General features: G+C 39.5%; 1 protein-coding gene across 1 annotated transcript in view; it reads left to right on the plus strand.

Moving 5' to 3' along the window:
- Nucleotides 1-20,540, plus strand: part of dlgap4b (discs, large (Drosophila) homolog-associated protein 4b) — a 106,152-nt gene that overhangs the window by 16,161 nt on the left and 69,451 nt on the right. The window contains exons 2-3 of the mRNA XM_040159720.1: nucleotides 2,610-2,682; nucleotides 12,086-12,152. The gene's annotated coding sequence lies outside the window, so the exon portion shown is untranslated. The remainder of the gene's footprint in view (nucleotides 1-2,609; nucleotides 2,683-12,085; nucleotides 12,153-20,540) is intronic.

Raw genomic sequence — 20,540 nt, forward strand, 5'->3', positions numbered from 1 at the left:
TAGCAAATTGCTGTGACAGTCTGACATTTGAACCCTAGGGTGGAGCTAGCTGCTGAAGTTAGGCCGCTGATAGTTGATAGTGATGGCATCCTGACAGTGCCTGTTGGTATTATTATAAATGTTTGTGCTGCCCCAACAGTATCCCTGCGAGAGCTTGTGTCATGGTTTTTACGATGAGGGCAGATTTAAGAAGGATTGGCGGTTAATCCCTCGGGGGTTGCCCATGCTTGGACATAATAGCTCACTTCACTTGCAGGACTGACTCTACAGACATGAGGTAGAAATCTGTCCTGGAGATGTGTGGCAGAAACATTAACTACCAGGTAGCAGAGCTGTGCGAAGACAAAACTGACTAATGGCCCATTTGAATTAGTGCACACGCACAGACACATTTTCGAGGTCTAACCCAATCCAAGGACAGCTATCAGGGAATACCAGATCTGTAAATCCATTCAAAATGCCTGTGAGACTTAAGTGTTGACTGTTTGTCTTGGTGACAAAAGCATCTCAGCCACAGTAACCATGAATGTGCTTTGCTGCACGTCTGAGTATGAGAGATAAAGTGTGTGATTGCTGTACAATCCTTGTATTGTGAGGGGCTCAGTCCTTTGCTGGATAAATATCAGACTATTTTATAGCTTTTTCTGTGATCTCTTGCACTGGAATATTTGAAATGTCAAACATATAGCATTTATGAAGTTGCTAAAAATATCAAAGATAGCTTTGCTCAGATGCTCCGCGAATTCCAAAAATCCGTCTGCCCGATAAGCCTGACCTCATTCGCCCTCCTTTGTCTACTCATAAGTGTGCTAATGTAATATGCCAGCTGTAGCACTCACTCGCCGAAACAGTATTCAGGCTGACCAGAACCTTATCTGAGCACAGAGGTCACTTAGAGGCCACGCTCATTAGGAAACTGTGCTACTAGTGCGGCAGGGCCGCGCTGTGAGCCTCTGAGTCTGCTCCATTCAGTTCATCTCGTACTGATTTCATTTGTTGACGTATGATGTGTTATATATTTCTGGATAATTGTTGTCTAAATGTGGCTGAGGAACTTTTTGATGGCAACGAGGCAGTGTCATCACTGGCTCCTCACACTGAATAATACTGTGTGTGTATAAAGAGGATGTGAGACGAGGGCCACATTCACGACATCATGTTTTTGCCAGAGATGTTTTCTTTCTGTAGCGCTGATGACCTCAACTGGCCCGTGTAGGATTTGAAGATTAGCAACTGCTTCTGTCCATTTTCACAGCAACTCTACAGCATGATGACGTATTATTTTCTTGTCTGATATAATCACACCGCATGACTTTACAAAGCAGATATATGAAGTGACAGGTGGCTGAGGTGGATTGCTGAGATGAGACTTTGCACGCTGAAGCGTTTTTCAGGTATAGGTTTGCAGTTTTCAATGTCCTGAGGTTAATTTTTTTAAACAGTAAGAGTCTGTGAAGCTAATTCCATGTAATTATAATTTTCTGTGCCCCAGGCCCAGTTTTGTGCTTTTCATGCTAATTTAGTTTGCTCTGTGTATGCATAGTTTACACCTTCACAACAAACCTGGCAAAATATCCATGTGCCTCAAGTCAAAACAACTCAAAACAAGGTTTGGCAACTTCGTGCGTGCATGAATTTGAGTGTACAATACAAAATTATGTTTTTCATTATTTACTTTCTCTATTTTTATTATGAATGTTGTATATATTATGTATGACCAACAATACAGTGTTACAGTTTAAATTTTTGATTCAAAGTATGAATTTACAGTATGCTTGAGTTTTGCATATAAAAGATCTAGCTTGTTGTGAGTAGTTTTTGAAACACATACAGTCAGTTTCTGACTATATTATGCCTCTATTTCCCATGAACTGTTTTCAATAAGTTTTACTTATATTTATGGGTATTAACATTGTAATTTTTGTGGTATTTGTTTTGGCCTTATTTTGAGCTGTTAAAATGACCTTCATGGTAAACATATTCTTACAGCACACACACCGTCCAGGGGTCAATAACCGAGCACAATCACGCTAATCACACTTTGCTCTTCTGAATTTTAATTCGATTCTTTAAGAATTGAATTGGTTGTAAGGGTTTTTCTCTAATAACTGGATTGTGAGGAGATTTCATTGCTAGTAGTGTTCAGAATGGCTTAGAATAATATGTCTCTGTGTGTTTATATGCATGTTGAGTGTAGTGCAGTTGTATATATGTTGTATATACTGATTATCTGCATTATATTCTTAGCATACAGAGCTCAGTCTGCTGATATGTTGTGACTGTTTCATGATCACCTGGGCTGAAGTGAAAAGGATGATTCCTCTGGCCAAGAGGCAACACCTTCCATGTCCTTCTGTCAAAACATTCCCACTCTCTCTCCATCTTTCAAATTCTCTATTTGACATATCTCTCAGCTCACCTTGCTCACTCTCCCCTCTTACCTCCTCTTTAGTGCCATTTCTACCATCTGTGTCCCTCTTCCTCACTCCCTCTCTGTTGAGTGCGCTCTAATGTTCTTTATCAATGATGGGGCAGAGATACAAAGTTGCTTCCATCCATCTAGTCCTCCAACAGCTAGCTGTTTGATAACACAGTTTTTTTTTTTTCAGGCACACTGCTCTCATTCAGCGCTGGCACAGGCCAGACATTTTTGAGGACAGACATGTGCTCACCCAGACACAAGTAAGCCTTCATACACGGTCACTGCATACACACATGCATGCACACAAGCTCACTAAATAAGTTGTTCTTGGCATACAAAGCCACCCGCTGTTTGACTTTTTTTTTTCACTGCATATTCATGTTTGTAAACAATGAACCCAGTAATCACTTATGCAGACAATGATATATTCTACTATGAATTTTATGATTTTAGAGTTGCACTGATCAATTTTTCTATATTAACTTTCGATCAGATTAATGTGTGTATGTGACAAGGGTCACTTGTTGTGACAAACCCACAGAAAATTATCACCCAGCTGTACATTTATCAGTTGGACATAAACATGACTCCAAATGAATGTTAACATTGCTCTGTGTCTGCTGGATGTGTAAATGGCCAACACTTCGCTAACATATTTGCCATATCCACTTAATGAGGAGACAATATATCGGTGCTGTGTTTGCAGCTTATTTTGCTCCTCTCAAGTAGCCAAATAAATAAATTATGTCACAATATATACTGTACATACTATTTAATATATAATATTTAATATGTATTAAATTGCACCAATCTGTACCTCTATCAACCATCCGGTAGAGAAAAGAAACTTTCCATGGTGTGATTTAGCTTTGTTTGAAAATCTATTCAATTGATCCATTAAGATTCTAAGGCAAACACTTTGTTCTTTACTGCAAAATCCGAACTGAAACTCAGCAGCTTGCAAGTTTTTCTGCACCTGAGGGAGTCAATGGAAGAGGCAGCCACAGCACCATTGGGCTGCAAAAGTCTCAAACTTTTGGACCCCACTGTATATTACATGAGTCTGGACGGACTTGGATGTAAACCGCAACTTGACTGGTTGGCGGAGGCATACAGTCACGAGGCTGTAATTCTAGCTTTTTCGACTATCTATCTTTTACTATAATCAGCATGTATATTATGACACAATGTGTGCAAACTAATGTTGTACCACAGATGGGTAGAATATGTTTTGCCCCCCAACCACCACTATAAAATAAAATTGAGGAAGGTCCTTAGATTTTATGTCGTAGGTATATCTAGTGCTGAATAATCAGCGCGGTCCCATCCATGGTAAATTATAGTCTACAGTGGTTTGCACTAGATGCAGTCGTATGCTCTCCAATCTGTTATAGAAGACTCAACCTCTGAGGCTCACTGCACAGAGAGCCCTGACGCAGATGAAACCCTGCCTGTGGTTCTCTTGAAATCAGGATAAAAAGTTTGAGTTAATTATGTTCAAATGTTACACATCTACATTTACATTTAGAATTATTGCCCAGAGTAAGTAGGGTGGCCCTAATTTTGACAGGCAGCTGTGAATGTCTCTGCCTGCGGCTATTTGAGTGACGCATTGCAGGCATGATTGCATCTCACATACACAACAACTGAGGGCCAGAAAAGAAACCATGTTTTCTTTTCCTGCTAGGGAATGTTTCAGCATACTTTCCTGTTTATCTCTTGGTTTTCTACTACTTGGAAGTACCATGTTGTCTCATTGAGACTGCAACATGAGAACGGAAGTTAATATTTCCTTTCTGTCTTTGTCTTATGGATGAGGTTTTCTTACACTTTACACTTCTGCATTCTGCTGGATCAAATTTGCTTGAGCTGTAAGGCATTCATCTTCAACTCCAAAGCCAGGGTATACATTCTGTATTGTAGCGCTGGCCTCCGGCTACAGCTGTGGCCGGAGGCATTTTGTTTTTCGGTCGTCGGTCCGTCCACCAAAATCCCACCGCCAAAATGTAAAACCACCAAAATCTAATTAGTGAATCCTTGTGTCCAAGTGAAAGTTTTTGCCAAATTTGAGGAAATTCCCTGTGAATTTCCTGAGATATTGCTTTCACGAGAATGGGACTGACGGACAAACAATCCAAAAACATAATGCCTCCAGCCATTTCCTCCTGCCAGTGCTTAACAAGGTTAAGATTTCACTTTTCTTCCATTATGAGCAAGCTTTAAAAGGACAGGAAATCTGATTGGGATAACCACATGGAGATGAAGGATAATGTACTAACTTGCAAGTTGCCAGTTTTATTTTCATCAAATCTAATACTTACAGAACAAATATGTAGATGTGTAAAGTGTTTTTACTATATTTAGCTAAATGGATAACTGCTGGACGCACTTTTGACAGTGCTGCATTGTTTGGACCTTACTTATACGGTGCCAGTGTTCAAGACAGCTTAATTTAAATTGTACGGGGAACAGATTTCTACTTTGACCTACTCAGCACTTCCCATAGATTAAGAGGGGACTATTTCACCGTGCAAATTCGACTTACAGATCCTCTGAAACAGAAAAAAACGGTTTAGTAAAATAAAGGCGTGACCCATTGTTTCACATCTGATATAAATTTATCGTTTTTTTTTTTTAAAAAGGACAGCTTTTTATGTTTGCCCTAGTTTCAAGAAACAAAAAAACAAAGAGACAGAGAGAGAAATATAGAGAGGGGCAATATTATAGTAATATTAACCAGAGTGATGGAACCATGAATCAGGAGCTGGAGAAAATAAGCTCTGTGGTGAAGCTGCCTTCACACCATTGCTTTCTCATTCGTTCGCTCTTTCTCTGTAACCCCCATCCCCCTCTTTCACCATAAGCATCACCTAGCTGGATGTTGTCTCCATGGTGATATTTAAGGGTCTCTTCGGCAAGGTCACCTTCACCAGAGAGAGAAAGTCACCCAGAGGAGAAGGAGGAAGCCATCTTCACAAAATATAGAATAATGGCAAGTTTTAACACAAAGCCAGGGAGTGTGACTAACAAGCAGAAAATGAGAAGGGAAGAAAATGAGGGGTTTGGCTGTGGGGTAAAGAGATGTCAAGAGAGATGGAAGAAGATGGTGGAAAACAACAGGAAAGAAGAGCAGGAAGGGGGGAGGGGTGCATAAACAAACAAACATCTCCGTCAAGCAAACCTCAGGCTTGTGTTAAGGCTAAACTGGGAGAAACATGTCTAGTGAATGCTGTAGGGATTAAGAGTCCACCACACTTCTTGGAATGAAGCTCCAGATCATCTGGAAGCAAAGTACCCGATGCTTGTGAAGAGGCCAGCTGGCAGCTAGGATAACATGGTTTTTACACACAGTCTTAACACACACACAAACTTCATCATTTCTCCTCATTTGCTTCACTCCATCTCGCCCTCCATCGAACATGGAATACACTTCCTCCTTGCTAAAGTTCACTCACTCTGATTCTACCTGACTCACAGTCATGGTCTGTACCTCCCGCAGAGTGTGCTGGAGTTGACCCGCGCCTGGGCCCATCAATATTTCAGGTTCTATCAGCTCATGGGGGTACGCGGGCCACTCAGAGCCCAGGGGGAGGTGCTGATGGAGAAACAGAGCAGGAGGGAGAAGGTTAGAGCTGAAGACTGATAGTTGAGACAGAGTGAGTTTGATACGGGAGGATAAACAATAGTGTGAGCGAAGGAGAGGTAGAAACATTGAAATGGGTGAATGGATATATGGAAGAAATGATAGTGTGCATTATAGAAACATGGATGGGGGAAAGGAGAATGGAAGAACCATGAGGGTGGGTGAGCGAAAAATGGGTGTGACATGAGTTGACAGAAGGGAGTGAGAACATAACTTAGCTGCTTTCTTTTTTTCTTTTCTGGACGGATGGCCGCTGGATTTGTCAGGATTGTTAATCGAGCCATATCAGTGTTGCATGATGAACTGGAGAGTAAATCTTGGAAAAGACAGAGCGAGAGAAAGATATAATAATAATTGTGATGATGGTAACGATCTGTGTATTTATGACTCTGAAAATCCATTTGCTTTAGGAGAACATTAAGCAGTTAATTATCTATTCAAAATGAGGCAATAAGACACAGGGGCTGATGAGAATACAGAGGGGAAAGTGGGAAAGAGACAAATGATCCTAGGAATGGACAGAAAAAATGGAAGATAGATAGATGAGTTGTTAAATGGTTGGATGGATTGAGAGGAGATGCACCAGACACAGATGCATATCCCGTCTGCCTGCTGATGACAGAGAGCCTCCTGCCCCCTCTCGCTCCTTCCCTGTCATCCTTTTTCTCAGTTTGAAAGAGCTTCACTAGCCAACTGTTGCTACGACTACAGCTGTTGCCACAATGGTGGTCATTAAGAGTCGTTACCATAGCAAGAAGGTTCCCGGGGGCAATCAGAGATCAGAGGAGAGACACTGCACCCGCAGTGATGGTCGATATGTTCTGGCTGTTTATGGGTGTAATGTCAAAGCCATTGTTGTAGTGAGTTATCATTCACTAGACAATAATGTATTTACATTGATTAGAAATTAAACGTGATCTTTTACTCACATATAAGCCCATAAAACAAGGGTATAATGACAAAGATTGTAATGTCTTAAATTATGATATTTGTACATTTGTTTGTTTGTTTTTTATATTTCTTTGCACATAAATCACAGACTGGTTGTATGTAGTTCACCCTTGACTTGAATTCTGCCGCTTCAGAATCTTATATGATCAGGATAGTAAGTATTTGAATTCCACACACACCATACAACTTATAATATAGATCTAATGTTTCCAGTGGACTATTATTCAACTGCACAGGCACAGGAGATCAAAATACGGTATGTGATGCTATATCAGTATACCGTATTGTAAAACAAGACCAAGAATCTACAGCCATGCCAGGGGTTCTGTGAGGCTGAACTTAGGCACAGCAATGCTTTGAGATGCCAATGCTAATGTCAGCATGCTAAAATGCTCAAACCGATAATGTTCATCATTTTAGTTCAGTTTACTTTTGCTGAATGAGCACTAAACCCAGAGTACAGCTGAGGGTCATGGGAATGTATTGGACAAGTTAATTGTTTAAATTCATCCTGACGGCAACATGAATGAATGTACGAAATTCTTGGCAATCCACAGTTGTTGAGATATTTTACTCAAAACCAGAGATGTCATCCTCATTGTGGCGCTAGAAGCACAAGTCAGGGTCACTAACATTATCAGGATGCCAGGCTTGGAACCGCAAATTTTTGTACCAGATTTCATGGCAATGTAACTAATCACTATTGGGATATTTCAGTCTGGACAAAGTGGTGGACCGACCGACCAACACACTGACATTGCCATCCCTAGAGCCACCCTGCTAGCATAGCTTAATATACAAATTTAAAGTATGATTTTGTATCCTCTGCTGTAGGCATCTACAATACCTTATATGTTCAATGGCTTATTCCTCTCCTAATGTCATAGTATAATAAAATATTATATTATATTATATAAAAATATTTTTTGCCCAATTTTTGAGATGACTAAACATATCCTTTTGCTTATTAGTCTTTTTACAGCATGTGCATTCTTCTGCAGTGATGCACTAGTTAAAAAAGTGAAGTATGCCAGAGACAGATAACTTATAAGGGGCACAAAGTGGAGCAGGAAGTAGAGCAAGAAAGTAGCGCTCACAGAGCAAAGCTAAACTAAAGTGAGTCTCTCTCAGTATTCCCCCTGGAGTTAGCTTCAGTTACACTGTAACAATAACCAGTGAGATATTTGACCATGATAGGGAAGACTAATTATGGGCTCTTACAACAGAGAGGATGAGGGAACACTGAGTGAACTCCAACCTGCGGTTCACGTCCTGCCGGATCAAAGTGGGTGTTGTTGTTTTGAAGAAATTAGTTTTGCTGACATGAAAGTGTTGTAATTACGAGGTAGTCGTGTAGTGGGAATACAGAAGTTCCTGTTTTACTGCATCCCAATGATCCTATACGAACTTGTGTTTGCGTGAAAATGTGAGGTTGATGGGTTGTGGTTTTATCAGCAGCTTCTCCTAGCCATGACCCACCACTTTGGCTCTTGCCTACTGGTTACCTTTGCACACCCTTGCTGATGCTATACCCCTGTCACTGATAGGAAAGAAGAGAGCGTCAGTGGGTAAATCCTCCACATCCAAAGTGGATTATGGGGGCACTGCTCCCTTGCTGCACTGCCTGAGTCAGACTAAAACGCTCTTGACAAAAGGCCCTGCTGGGAAATGGAAACGGAGGACAAACATGCAGATATCTGATACAGAAGTGTGCCCATTCGTGTATAAGAGCATATACCATAAGAGAGCAAGAGAGAGGGAGACAGAGAAATATGATGTCATGTTTGTTTATCTGAAAATAGACCTCTTTGCATCAATATCTCAAGGAGTAATCACTGTTTGCCTTTTGACTTTTGTAATATGAGTGTGAAAAGAAAAGAGCAGGATTAAGGAGGGGAAGGTTTTTGTGTTGATTTACAAAATGGCTTGGTCAGTCAGAAGATTGTGAATGATCCACTGTGTTAGCAAAAAGACAGAAGGAGAGAGAAAACCAGACATGAGAAACCAATTAGTTAGAGTGGCAAAACAAAGACGTCGGCAGGTCAACAGACAGAAAGGAGAGACAAATGGAAGATGACGGAGACAAGCGGCTGATGAACAGCAGAGAGGCTGTATGGCCTGCATTTAGATGGTTAGATCTGGCTCAGAGTGGCTGCCTCAGACAGCAGAAAGTGTGTCACAGGAGAGCTGGGCTAATCCACCAGGCCAACGTTGCTTCAGTGAGCCCCTGCTGCATTCAGGCCTCCCAGTTAGCACTTTCTGTTACTGTTAGCACAAGTCATTCCCTGAGAAATCAGAACTACATGAGCCACAATGAAGAGTTTCCTCGAAAATGGGCAAACCAAGCCTGCAGTCAAACTCTGCCGTGAGAATATATGCTAGTCACTAATCACTGCTCAGTCAGTAGAAATGTTTTTTTCGCCTCAGATGACCCTGAAAGCACCAGAGGTTGAGAGGGAACCGTAATTTAGAGCACAAAAAAATAAAGCTATGTGCACTTTCAAGGATCAATACAGTATGTGCAGAGTTACTGGCAATGAATCACACTGCGACATATTGCTTTAGATACAAAGTTACCCTGTGGTTTACATGTTGTACATATCCTCAAGGCCGAACAATCATGTTGAATGCCTTTCCTACCTTGTAAAACAATGGCACAGCCTTTATCGCGAATCTTATGAAGTTCAAAATGTTAAGGGAATTTCACATCACTTAATTAAAAATGGGTTGCACCACGCAAATTAGTTCCTACATAGAAATAAGTTGTTACTAAACATTTACACACAGAAATTGCCAAGTGTAACTGTTGCTGAGCTAATTGAGCCAACTGGCAAAGCTAATGATAGCTTGCTAATATTTGACCTACCTGTTTAGAGTGAAGAGTAAAATAAGCAATAGGATATAGTCAACAAATCTCACCTGACACTTGATTAAAAATGTTGTTTAATATAGATGCACAGCAGGTAGCCTTTAAATTACATTTCACAAAAATAACACAATATACCTTAAATAACAAAACTTAACGGTAATGCTAATCCACCAAATAAAGCCTGGTAGGTTAGCATAATCAGCTAATTCCCTTTCAGTCTTAGCTGTTTGACTATGACTCCCTCTGAAACACACATATTGCCTCATGTGTGCATACACAGTGTAATTAAAAATGAGTCATACCTACATTTACAAAAGATTGGCATTACGATCTGTACTTCACAAGCCCCTTACCTTTAATGTAAATCTACATTTTCGAGTGTCAAACCTAGTGCTGACAAAATTTTGGCCCCTGAAGAAGTTCGTCTTTGTCTTGTTTATGCTGTTTGTAATATCACTGTGGTAAAAAGGCATCATTACTGCTCCAGTCTCATGAATACCACAGACACATTTGATTATGGTTGCAGGCTGCCGTTTATGCTGCATGCACCACTTTGTGTCCCAGCAGATAGGTCTTCCATTTGATTTCTAGGAGCCCCTCTTATATAAAAGAGGGAGTTATAATAGCATTGACTGAGGAGATCGGAATCTCACACACATACACGCAGATACTGACAAATTTTATAATGTAGGTAAATGAACAAATTCACTCCTGTGCAAATATCGTCATAGTGAACCTACTACAGCATAAACACACACATACACACATAGACCTCACAGCTGACCTCTGGCTAATGAAAGATTGACCCAGTGGTGACGCCCAAAATGACAAAAACCTAAAACACACCACGAAACCCAAAAATTGCTTGCTGGGAGGAGAGAGAGAGAGAGAGAGAGAGAGAGAACTGGCATAGCAAGCCTCCTTATATAAACTAGCAATCAGGAGTAGTCGTTTCAGGTGTAGCCTGGCCACACCTCTGTTACTCTGACTGCATCCTGAAGCAACAGGAAAACACATACACAAGGAGCCCCAAACAGAGTTGTAGGGGGGGATCACAACATACTTTTTCTTCCCACTGTATGTTTATCTAACTCAAAGGTGGCGTCTTTTTTTATAGAATAATAATGTTTGTGTCATTTTAATACAAATTCTGACATTTTATGAGGTCGTAATACGTTGGTATTTAGTTTTGAAATACTAATCACAAATGGATACAATGGTATTTTCTTGAGCCCCCCCACTCCTTTTTCTTTCATAGCTCAGTATGTATTGTGGCTCAGTTATCAGCAACACTAAACAGACTACACAATAGACTAAGAATAGATCTTAAATAACAGAGGATGTCCTTTACAGTGTAGCAGGTCCGCCTGAACCACAGTTGCCCTCCTCAGGAAATAATCAGTTTGATATTTCTGCTCGTGTCACACAGACCTTTGTGACTGGAAATAGTCTACTACTGTGTGTGCGTCCGACTAGGCTGCAATGGATGTAGCCTATAATATTTCATGACTGAGTGCAAAGGAAGCCTAAAATTATGGTCTCTTTTGTGCTGTCTGTTGGATTTTTGCTCTGAAACTGCTCTTATAGACCACTGCAGTATGGTTTTGCTTAATCATCTTTTGATGGGGGCGTTAGCTTCTCTTCGTGAGGATCAGTTTGTGCCACACTCTAATCTCTGAGTATCACCTCTGGGTATTAAACATATTTAAACAGACAAAATAGTTTAGAGGGCTACCCGTCTTTACTGTACATAGTAAAGCGATACCTTTATACTGTTAATGAACAATATCCAAAAGTTATATTATGTAGAAAAATGTTTCTGCTGATTCATGATGTGGTTTCCTGGAGTATGACTGTCTCAGGAGGCATTTTCCTAATCTAATCTATGGTTTTTAATTGAAATGCTTAATCTCTCAAAATGTGCCAGTTTGCCTATCTTGAAAAGCTAATTGATTTTCCAAATAAATGAAAAAGCAGTCAGGACAATAAGCAGTTTTGGAGACATTGAAACATATTATCAGAGCACTATAATAATGTCCATATTCACAAATTAAAACTATGTTGGCCAGTAAAAATGCAACGACTATGCTTTTGATTAAGCCTGAACACATTTTCTGGTTTAGATATACATTGTGATATGCATCGGAAGTGTATAGTTTGCTATGAGGACTGAACCTGATGAGTTGTCTTTGTGTTACAGGATTTCTCCCTCTCTGAGTCTGTTCTTCTCTCATTTCAACAACGAACTCTGCAGTCCCACCAATAAGGTATGGCATATTTGGACCTCTGTTTTTCTTCAGCCCTTAGGACAGTGACATTTCTGTCGTCATTTAATGCCTTCATTAGCATCTTCTCCCGAGTTGTGAATGGGACTAGAGAGCCAGTGCTAATGAGACAGTGGCTTGCTTGATGTTGTTGTTGGATATACTGAAACATGTTAACTGCCAGGAGAATTAGCTCATAGGCTACAGAGAGACAGCATGCCTTGACCTTGTCTAGATTGAACTACAATGGATCCTGAGGGCATTTAGACTGAACACGGCTGTCAAATAGAAAACAAGTATGAGGCTATGGGAGGCAGAACTTGTTGTCCTTTGTACAGGCTAATAAATCTCTGAGGGCTTTTGTTTTCTCGGGGCAAAAACTAATCAGAATAGAAATGTCAGTGTATTTGATGGTAAATAGTTTGAATGTAACATGAGTACTAAGTGTACAAGTGTTGTGTTGTTGCATCTATGAAAGGGCATGTTTTGTCAAGCAGACGCATGCACAATGTTCCCTGCAGAGCATTGAGCACTGATGGAGCACAGCCGCGATGCTCAGCATCATGAGTGTCCTTTGTGGGCTTCCCTGAGGTACAGTACTGGACTCTTGATTTCACACTGGATTAATTTCATCCTGAGCACAAATCTCCTCTGCGATACTGTCCATAGGAGCATACTGTCCATCCTATTGTGAAGCAGACAAGCATATGAAGGAACTCTTTACATACAGTACAGCCGCTGCTTGTGTAATTTATTGTGTAAAGTGTCTAAGGAGAAAGGAGAAGAAAGAGTGTTGGGAAGAGCCATGACTGTGTACCTTGTCAAATTTCCAGTGACGCTGATAGTTTTGTACTCGTAGAAACAAATCAATATCCTTTCTGAAGCTGTTGCATTAGTGATTTTTTTTTGGTCCACTGAGTTGCTCAACATACATAGCCCTACATAACAGTGACCCATTCATCGGGGCATGCTGAAAACAAGGTGAAAAGTTTAAAAGCTTAACTTTTTCACAGTCTGGCATTCAAAAAAAACTTTTGATACATTTTTGAGCAAATCCTGACATCCGCAAGTATTGTTTGGATCAATATTACGTAAAAAAAGACCAAACAAACTACATTGTAGGGAGGAATCATACATGGAGAAAGCATCGGAGGCCAAGAACCCCTGATGAAAAAGAAAATCGCTTTTTCACCGTGTTGACTGGATATCCATTTACTTTCTGGGTAGAAGTGGTTAATGAATATTTCATGTTTGATGATGTGAGCATTAGTAGAAATTTCAACCAACAAAATGGTCACTGATTTTTGGATCTGAAAGATCTTTTCACAAATTTAAAGCTTAATCAAAAAGCACCAATAGTTTTTTAACTACAGAAAAAAATACACAAACAATATGAATTAATATACTAAAAACCAAAACATGTCTGTTATATTTGACTTTTTTGACAAAAATATGCCTCTACTTAGTTTACAAGTACATTTTGTCGCAGTAATTTATATGACACCGCCATCTTTCATTTGCGTATTAGGACACTTAAAGTGCTTTTCTGCGCACCCTTTAGTACTCTCACAGGATTTGATCCGGTGATTCAGCTAATTAATTACGCAGATTTTTCAGGCAATACTGTTAACTGCTGTTAATGTTGTATGTATATATAAATGCAAATAAAGGTCCATAAGAAGCATACATCATATTCCACGTTAGTAATAATTACATATTAAAACTGTGTATATTTTCTGAGTTTAAATAGTGATTGTGAAAAAGGGCTTGAGTTGCGCTGACAACATTTGTATTCACTGTTTAATGTTAAGTGTCTGCAGCGCATATGCATAAAACATTTCATTTGAAATTCAAATGATTGTCGTCATAAAAACGTACACGTTAATTATGCAGTCTCTGCCGGTCTTAGATAAAGTGTACATATTTATCTCCCATTGTTTATGTAAAACATTTCAGTACACAAGACAGAGAGGACAGAGACGAAGGAGTGTGTGCAATTATGCAGGTGAAGCTATTGTACATAAGCGCATCCATTATTTTTGCTTTCAAATCGAGGTGAGTTTACTGCCAACATGCACGCTTCATCTTTTTTCTTTTTTTTTCCTTCAGAGAAATATCTTTACACAGCAGTGGACTAAAGGGAGCATCCACATTTCTGACAATATGGCATCATAGTACATTTGGATAATTTCTTCAAAGCTTGAAAGGTATCCATCAATAAATGCCAGAGAGACATGCTGTCCCCAAAGCTGTGATCCCCTTGCCTTCACTCACAGTTTTATCTGTGATGAATTGTTGATATTATGTTTTGCTTTCATAGATCAAGGAAGACTGTTCCAATTTACCTTTAGCATAAAAAAACAAACAATACATTTGGACTGTTGATCATTCCAGTCATTGTTTAGCAATCCAAATTCTACTTTATTAATAAAGTAAGACTGTCACTGTGTTTGTCATCAGTAATATTGGCTGTATCATAAATGTGGAACCAAATATCCTGATATTATTCTCAGTCTTCAAATTGCTTGTTTTATCTGACCAACAGTCCAAAAACCCAAAGATATTAAATGAAAGCATATCATATATGAGACGGTGGAGCAAGTGAATTGTGTGAGTTCTGCTTTTTGTTTGATTAATGACTTCAGTGATTAATCTATTATCAAACTTCTTGTTGATAAACTTTGAGTCTACAGGATTCATCGAGTCATTATTTCAGCACTATTATCATTATTATCATCATTCACACAAGTGTCTGGGAGCTGCTAATAATATGAAGATATACAGTGAATGTTTATCACGTTGCATCATTTACACAACTTATAGATATTTACCCGTGAACACTTTCAACGTACTCTTCTACTAGATTTCTTCTCTTTTTCTAAACTTAAGCTGATGACACTGTAGCTTATGATGGAGAAATCATGTGTCTCACAGCTGTATGCAGCAGGCTAAGGCCGAGACTGCAGTTCTGCAGGGGATTTATTTCTCTCATGAGAACATTTTGTTCTATTAATTTGCATAGAGGCATTGGATTAGCTTTAATGAAGTAGCAGTGCAACTCCTCACGCGAGGAGCTTTTATAAAACTTGTTTCTGGAATGATAAATCAACTGTGAACAAAAGAACAAAAGTGCTGACACTACTGCGAGAAGTCATGTATTAGAAGTGTGCATTAGACGTAAAATGCAGTGCTTCATTACAGAAGCTTATCCTGGAACATCGATTCACTAGATACTATTGTATAGGTCATTCTCTTGCTTCACTTGTGGGACTTCCGCAGGGGGAAATAGACATAATTTCCAACTTGTACCATTTCAGGTTGGTGTATCCATTCAACAAATCTGTTTGAGGCTAACGATGTTACTCTTTGTGGTACACTTTACCAGAGATTGCTGAGCTTGACTGAAAGTACCTAAAAGCACACCGACGCAGTGTTGTTGTGTACACTGATCAGCCACAACATTCATATATAAGGTGTTGGGCCACCACGTACCGTATGTTTTGGAGCAATGAACAGCTTCATTGCTCCTCCTTGGCATAGATTCTACAAATCTCTGGATCTCTACATGACGGATGGACCACGATTCTTCCAAAAGATATTCCCTTATTTGGTGTTTTCTTGCGTCTGATCGGTGTACACGCTGTTAGACCAACAGTGTTGTGTTACCATATTAACATACTACATTATAAAGGCTTATTCCTGTCATTCTGCTGTGTGTGTGTGTGTGTGTGTGTGTGTGTGTGTGTGTGTGTGTGTGTGTGTGTGTGTGTGTGTGTGTGTGTGTGTGTGTGTGCACTCTGTCCAGTTTGTGTAGGCATTGCATTAACATGGTTTAATCCTCTGCATGGCTTATTGGATACAAATCCCTCCCAAAGCTTTTAAAGCTCCTGCCTTTTCATTTCTGTCTCTCTCTCTCTCTCCGTATGCCTATCCTTCCATCAGACTGTGAAGAAAACTGCAGTGCTCTGGGTGTCACGACATCTTCACCTTCATACTTAAACCACATCTGATGCATGTTTTATTGGGTAATTATACATGTTGGCCTTTCTCAAAGTGACTATTTTAATACAATTGGCAAATGTGGTACTCAGTTCAAGACATGAGGTACAAACTGATCTGATGTTTTGCATAAAGTAAGGAGGTATAGATTCAAATTCTTACCATCTCCCTCACCTGCCACTCAAGTCTCTGGAAATATCTTTTTGTAATTTGTTCTTATTTGGAAAACGTTTATCAGGCCTATTTGAGCCAATACTGACCATGCCTCACTGTAATGGATGTGACTAAATTTTATCTGTCAATATACTGTATCAGTCTTATATATACACCCTCTTCAGTACAAAGCAATACGGAAGTGTAAATTGACCTAAAGCCTCAGCTGTACACTGTGCTCTAAGTTAGCCAAAATTTATGTTTTGATGTTAGCATTATGTTTAGATTGCTGGGTGGACTGGGTGACACCAATCAAGAGGGGTATCATGGTGGCCTTGGGGTATAAGATGTGGTCTTGTAATCCCAATGTCCCCAGTTCAAGTCCAGCCAGGGATGACTGTTGCATGTCTATTCTCCTCTCTGTCTCTCCTCTCATTTCCTGTATGAAGTATAGTGAAACATTGAGTAAATCATTATACATATACTGACAAGTATATACAGTACCTGATACCCTTTAGTCTGTCACTCTCCTTTTCTTTGCAAGTGCCTCAGCAAGAACATCACTTTGCTTAAAAAAAAAAAAAAAAAAAAAGTTGAACATTGGCAGCAAAGCAATTTTCTCTTTCTCTTTGTAACTTGATTGAGGACAGCTGCAGAAATGACTTTTTGGTGCCTAAAGTATCCCTGATTAACCCGTCTGTCACCAGGCACGGCAGTACGTCTGTGTAAGTAAGTGCCTACCATCTTGAACAACCAGAGATCCTACATCCCACACACACATCCATTCATGGCTTTGTCGACGAAGGGATTTCAACAAAAATAGAATTACATTTAACAGTGTAAAGGACTAGTCTCTGCTCATCTATAGTGTTATGGCCAGTGAAAGGAGGAAATTAAATTCTTCTCTGTTCCTCTTTCTTTCTCGTTATTAGAAATGTCTGACTTGATTGTTAAGTGTTTCTCAGAGAAAATGAATATCGGGGTAAACGTGCCTATTATTAACATTTGGATTCTATTTTAATAACCTCACTATCAATTACTGGAGGACCTCAGTATCAGTATCACATGATGTAACCTAATTAATGTGATAGAGACAGATGCTTTAATTTCCCATGTATGATCTCAATCCAGATAATATTTGAAGAGAGAAAGTATATTTTAACATTTACTGTAGCAGAAAGCTAATTGAGAAAAGGCCTTATGAAATGTTCATATATCCTCTAGGGGGCCAAGACCTACTGTACTGTATATCATCATTGTAGTGTAATACAAAAACAAATGAGTTGCTCTACAGGCACAGGCAATACTGATGAAAAATTTGACTGCTTATTGTCAAAAAATAGGACATTGTCAACGGTATATTAGCGCTGCATAGTCGATGTGTGCATTCCAGGTGCAAAGAATTTCAAGGGCCCTGATGAAGTTCTTGTGTGAAGGTCATTTTTTCGCTTGGGTAATTTATTTATAAGCTCTGTCATATCTGCCACAGTTGGTGACTTTTATTGATATTCCCACGTTATGGCTGCTCAACCTGTTATTTTTAGCACTATTGAGCAGTGCAGTCATGGAGAACAGGTTATATTTTACATTGAAATTTAAGCTTGGAGGAGTCATCTCTTGTCACATCAACCATTAAACTTGCTTCTCATATGCATTTGCCTAAAAGATGACCTAAGCACAGCACTGAAAAATGAAGGTTGTAGGTAACTGCAGTCCTCTCTTTGTTTTTGTCAAATGCTTGTGTTGCTTCTGTGATCTGGTTACCTGACTTACCCCCACATGAATAATTCAACAAGGAGCAGTGTTTTTGCTATATGTAATGCCAGCAAGTTGTAGAAGAAAGCACTGCAACTTAAAATCTGAGGGCCAATGACAGCAGGAGCCATATCCTGTCTTTTTCACTGACTGCTTCCCCTCTGAGAATCTCTCTCCATGTTGTCTCACTCCTGCAAATACTTTTCCCTTCCTATTCTGCACTCTCCCTTTTACATCACCTCTTCTTTACTCGGTGCACTAAATACTTGCCTCCCTCTTTCTTCCCTTTCTGTGTAGTGACTGCTCTGTATTTTCCCTCCAATCTGCGAGGCCATCTGGTGCTCTGTCCTCAGCCTCGTGTCTGTCTGCAGTATCTTGCACTCTGAATCCATTTGACAAGATTAATAGACTGAACCTGAGACAGATATAAGCTGCTCATTTTGATAGGGATCATTGGGAGGAGATAAGTTTGGCGCTGGTCGTGAGCAGATGAGCAGGCTTTTTCCTTTTTTTTTATTCCCCCTCAACAATGATAGTTCACCTGGCCAATCAGAAGGATTCAGTGTAAACAAACTACCGATTTGATGTAAAAGACTATTCTGAGAGAAAAATGTCTCATCACTCTGATGTGACTTTAAGGTTGACATGTAGGCATAACGCATAAAATGTATCCCCTTTTATCGCCCGGTGTCAGCCTAGGTCGCAGACACATTGAAGCCACCCAGCTGGCAGGATAAACTTTGCTGCCCTGAACTGTAGTCAGATTATCATGCTGCCAGGTAGAATCCCACTGAAAAAGCTGATTGGTTTGAGATCAGCTGTGATGTGGACAGTGTGAAATATGTGCTCAGTCAAGTACGATAATTAGTTTGAACTAATAGTGTAACACTGAGTCTACATTGTCATGGATCTCCGGATTGTGACATTTTTTTTCCTAAGGATGCACCGTGTATCAGTAAAAATACTGAAAAAATACTATCCTGCAGTCATAAATTTAGGGAAAAACTAATATAATAATTCCCAAAAACCTCAAGCTTCAGGCTTTTAGAAGAGCTCATTTCAAACAGAACCAAATAAATCTTACCAAAGGTACTTTCCAGGCAAAAGAACTGGGGACAAAGGAAAAACAAGCACTGAGCAAAGGATTTACCTAAGCAATTGTGGAAAACTTAGTTGGAAAAACCTTAAATATGTAGACTGCACAATCAAACCCAATACAACTGCTCTGCCATAAAATCTACGTATGATGTGTGTACCGTTCAGGGGTTTCTGTCACAGAAATGTTAATGCAATTATATGTATTGGGCCGTAGTTAGTGCTGGTACTGGATTGCATTATATACAGCAGTGTTTCTGATTACAACACCACCTTTTAAATTTAACCACATTAATAAACATATAATTGAATTTACACATGTCAGACAATGTCAACAAAAACTGATTATAAACTTCATAAAGGTTGAATTTATGGCAGAAATGTTGCTTTGAATTGCAATAGATTGTATAGGCGTACCTAATAAAGTGGTCACTGAGTGTATATAGTATATAGAGTATTAAAATTGGTGCTTGGACATAAATGTAACAGTAACTAAAGTTATTTTAGTGATGTGTCGGCATTTGATCATTTGACAAGTTTAACTCACTCTACCCAAACTTGGGTGAGACACAATTCAGCTTTGGTATAGGATGAGAATTTATTTCAATATTATCAACATTTAGATGAAACTTAATGAGCTGTCCAACTTGTGGAAAAACAGGCAGGACACTAACAGCCTCCACTTGTAGTATTGTCTACTGCCCCTAGTGGAAAAGGGGAGAACGGGTCCCGTTGACTATGTCTCTGTGCCGACTGTATTGAGTGCCCTGGACTGGCTGCCTCAGCCTCACAGAGAGCACTAACCTTTCACCATATACTGATCATTACTCCTACAACCAAAAACATGACATTAGTTGGAAAATTAACGGACAAGTATCCCGAAAATACATTAGGGAATACTGTTTTGAAAGCACAAAACAGTCCAAGTTTGTTTTGCAAAAACTGCTGTGATGGTTCAATTTAGTTTTAGGAGAAATATTTGAAAGCAACAGTTTTTATTAAACTCACTACTGCCATTTCCAAAGCTTTATGTTACACGGTATTGAGTAAGTATCATTCAGTATCAGGGTGTTTGACTGGATGATTGACTCCCTGACCTGAATTTTTCCCTTTTATTTTCACCTCCGCCAAGGAGGTTATACTTTCATATTAGTATGTTTGTTTGGTTGGTTGGTTGGTTGGTTGGTTTTTTGGTTGATTGGTTGTTTGTTTGTCAGCAGGTTCACGCAAAAAGTACTAAACTGATTTGCACCAAACTTGGTGGAGGGATGAGGCATGGGCAAGGGAGGAACCCATTAATCTTATGGTGCAGATCCGGTTAAAGGGGCGAATCCAGGAATATTTTATCACTTTCCTTAACATTGTGAGATTTTTAACCATTTTTGTCAA

This window comes from Xiphias gladius, chromosome 21, assembly GCF_016859285.1.
Source record: "Xiphias gladius isolate SHS-SW01 ecotype Sanya breed wild chromosome 21, ASM1685928v1, whole genome shotgun sequence".
In the NCBI taxonomy this organism is placed as follows: domain Eukaryota; kingdom Metazoa; phylum Chordata; class Actinopteri; order Istiophoriformes; family Xiphiidae; genus Xiphias; species Xiphias gladius.